This window comes from Fulmarus glacialis, unplaced genomic scaffold, assembly GCF_000690835.1.
Source record: "Fulmarus glacialis isolate BGI_N327 unplaced genomic scaffold, ASM69083v1 scaffold44506, whole genome shotgun sequence".
In the NCBI taxonomy this organism is placed as follows: domain Eukaryota; kingdom Metazoa; phylum Chordata; class Aves; order Procellariiformes; family Procellariidae; genus Fulmarus; species Fulmarus glacialis.
In genome coordinates this window covers 1-4,026 of record NW_009220813.1, presented here as the reverse complement: position 1 = coordinate 4,026, position 4,026 = coordinate 1, and the positions used below count along the sequence as shown (strand labels likewise).

General features: G+C 37.1%; 1 pseudogene across 1 annotated transcript; it reads left to right on the top strand.

Annotated features, from left to right (window-relative positions):
• The first annotated feature begins 267 nt into the window (after positions 1-267).
• On the top strand, positions 268-1,362 carry LOC104079020 (annotated as a pseudogene). Its single transcript, XR_683543.1, has one exon. The product of XR_683543.1 is annotated as a sodium/potassium/calcium exchanger 2 pseudogene (transcript).
• Positions 1,363-4,026: the final 2,664 nt, after the last annotated feature.

Genomic DNA, 4,026 nt, shown 5'->3' with positions numbered 1-4,026 from the left:
TTACCTTCCACTAGGATTTTTTTGTCTGCAACAGAGGAGAGCAGTGGCTCAGAGGCATAAAATGATCCGAGTATTGATAGACTGTTATCCGCAGGGTTACTGCTGAAACAAACATATCGTTGCTGTGTCTGATGGGATGTGACAGGGTTTTATGTTACGGTTGGTAATATTCTGCTTTGAACTCTAAATTTAACCCAGTCTGTAAAATGCTTTTCAGAAGCTTCTAATTACATGCTGTTTCACTAATATTAATAATATCTGTTTGTCCGTTTAAGACGAAAGAAGAAAATACTTCCTATGAAGAGAAAAAGTACTTGATTCTGGGAAAACTCTTAAAGCACTTCTGACTTCAAAGCTGGAGAAAAGTATGAAGGAACAATCCATCTGACTCCCTCAGCATCTCACACAGAACACAAAATGGCTTTTCAGAAAAAAACTGTTGCTGGTGTCTTGGAGGAGCAGTGTTTGGAGGAACCGCTGTTTGGTTGCAGACGACACCAGAATGTCAGGAAAAAACTGAGACTGATACGAATTATAGGGCTTCTTGTCAGTGTAGTGGCCATTAGTACTTTCTCTCTTTCAATCAGTGCCTTTTTCAAGATGGAACCACATAGCATGGCGTTGGCCAGCAGCCTAGATAGCCAAAACCTGGTGCGTGGGCACCAAAGAACTCTGTTGGATTTTATGGAACAGAATGAAAACGGCACTCCAGACCCACATGCTTCTACGAAATATGAAGCTGAGCACGACAACGCAACAGATGATCATGCCGAGGGAGAGTACCCCAAGGACCTTTTCTCTCTTGAGGAGAGACGAAAGGGAGCAGTGATCCTCCATGTAATCGGAATGATTTACATGTTTATAGCCTTAGCCATAGTTTGCGATGAGTTCTTTGTTCCTTCCTTGACTGTCATCACTGAAAAACTGACCATATCTGATGATGTGGCAGGGGCAACCTTCATGGCTGCTGGTGGGTCAGCCCCAGAACTCTTCACTTCTTTAATAGGAGTGTTTATATCCCACAGCAATGTTGGCATTGGTACAATAGTGGGATCTGCCGTGTTCAATATCCTGTTTGTTATTGGAATGTGTGCTTTATTTTCCAGAGAGATCTTGAACCTTACTTGGTGGCCACTCTTTCGAGATGTGTCCTTTTACATCGTTGACTTGATCTTGCTAATCATCTTTTTTCTGGATAACTTGATCATGTGGTGGGAAAGCTTAACACTCCTGACAGCATATTTTTGCTATGTGACTTTCATGAAGTTCAATGTTCAAGTAGAAGAATGGGTGAAGAAATTTTTAAACAGGAACAAGGTTGAGAAGGTAACAACAGCAGAAGCTGAAGGAAAGGTTGGTTAATTTTTAATTAGCATATATGTAATAATGTCCTGTAAGTGCTGATCCTAATATAGTACACTAAGCAACATAAAAAAATTGCACGTTTTGCTGAAAGGTCTTTTTGTTTAATCAGTCCAATAGGATTGAAAATATAAAACATGAGGTAGCCTTCTAGTAAATCAATAGCTTTTAACTGCAGAATGATCCTAATCACACAGAAAACAAGAAAAAAATGCCAGCAAAAAGACATAAACCTTTACTCAGCATTTTGGCACATTGATGAGGCCTGAGATATAGCTACTATTTTTTCCCTAAGCTTTTGGATTAAGCAGTAACAATATCTGGGGAGGATCTTGTGGCAAAATTTGGCTTTTTAAAGACTTTCAATGCACTTTCTTCCTCAAAAAAGTAAATAACTCGGAACAGTATAGAAAGGTATTTTTATACATGTTTTTTCATCTACTGATGCTGATACACAGTATTAACTTCTAGTTGTATTTAGTGGCAATTACATGAAAAAAATCTCTGGAAAACCACAATGGCAAAAGACAGAGGTCCTCTGTTTAGGTTTCCCATTCACGGTATTTGCAACTAAGCAAACTAATTTTTGGCCTTCTACCTGGCCACAAGTAGAGAAGGGAATTTATGCACAGAAAGCTCGGTGAGTCTTCAGCAATTATTATAATCTTTTAAACAGCTCTCTTCTTAAAGCAGGCCATATTTAAGGGACTTACGAAGCTGAACCCGTAAATACTTATCTATATAGCAGTATGTTAATTGGATGTTTAATACTGAAATTGAAATGTCTGGTTTTGTATGACAATAGGGTTATTAATCAGATAAGGTTTTATTATCCAGTAATTATTCAGAGTCTCAGGGAACTGTTGACTGTTTTGTTTCTTTCGTTTAACAGCCCTGTATGAGTGGTTCAGAGGAGACACAATCCACTGATATAAGTGTACAGGCATATAAACAGGAGGATAGAGAGACAGAGCACATATAACAATAGAGAGGGGCTACCTGCCTGTGACTCACAGAAAACTGATGATTCTCCCTATACGACTAACTTTGAAGAGAGAAATTGATATTTTAGCAGTTCAGGCAAGTGCTTTCAGTTTTGGGACAAGCTACAAAAAAGTCCACCAAAAATAAAACCAGAAAATTCGCAATTTTTTTATTTTCTAACCAAGTTTAACACGTATACACTTACTTGTAATTTTATATTTTCCTTTTTGTTCCGTTCCATTCCAAAATCAGCATGCTCATCTTAATCTTTCTCGAAATGCATAGTTAGGATTTTATAGGTAAATGAAAAGAAGGGTCAACACCAACAAAGTATTTGCCCTAATGAATTAAGGGCTTCTTTAACTACGTTAGTTGATTTCTAAATAATTTAATATTTCACAGTGCATTATAAGTACTTTGACAGTTTGTGCTAAATGTGTGTAATGACAGGAAGACACTATGGTATGTGAAGCAACCGTTTAACGCACCTTCTTCATCTGTCCATAAACTGGATTTGAAGAAGATGTGAATCTGTAACTGTCTTAAAACAATAGTTGATATGAAAAGCCACTGCCTTGGGTTGGGTTGTCGAGGCTATAAGGTAGGGTAGAGTAGTTATATACCATGGTAAGCGCTCAATTATTTTTAACTGGATAGAAGAAAATCATTTGGGACCCATATTGAACATAATAAATGTTTAAAGTACTCCAGATGGACTTGATTTTAAAAAGATACCTTTAGGAGCACTTATTTATTGTTTGATATATTAACTACTTTTTCTTAGAGTTTATTCATATTATAGGTGCACAGAATTCAGACAGGAATAAAAAAATCAGAAAACTGGCTACTTTTCCTAAAAACACAAGCTTTGCATCATACATTTCATGAAGATGTTTTTAATGAATTAACTTGAAGTTAATTAAAATGATAAAATAATGTATTCTTAATCATTGAGGGGTAGAGGGGGATGAAAGAGATGCTCTAATTTTGTTGCAATTTAGCTAATACATATTTTCTGTTCCTGGGGAAAATAGCTTCTGAAGGTATCAGACCATGTATTTCTTCTATGAGCCATGCTGTAAAGACAGTTTTTTGAATATTCAGCTAACACTTTGAAATTATAACTCGTTATGAATTATTTTACTATTCAGTTGAACAGCATTTAGCAGGATGAATGAACTGATTTTCTGATAGGAAGGATGTCACAGATTATGTTCTTTGGAAAGAATCTCACTGAAGTTATGTGTTCATTTATTTACTGTTATTAGATAGTTGGTTTTGTTGCTTTTAAAATTAAAAAAAAAAAAAAGAAAAAAGAGAAAAGAAAAACTACGACATGTAGTCCCAAGCCTGATAGAAATGCTTAGATTTTCAGCTTGAAAGTTATTGCCTTTACGATCAAATGTTTTTGTAGCCTGAGATCTGGTGCCTAGCAATCTGGTGCAGTGAATGCAATGCACACGGGTGCTTATTTCCTAATGAGTGGGGATTTTAAGTGTTGCAGTCTTGGCTTTTCGTGGCAAAGGATGCTTCATTTCTACAGTGTTAGCTGTTAGCCTAGATTGCTTCCAGTCATCAAGAGTGTGCTGTGTCGAGACAGCCAGCATGGCTTCACCAAGGGCAAGTCTTGCCTGACCAACCCCGTGGCCGCCTATGATGGAGTGACTGCATCAGTGGACA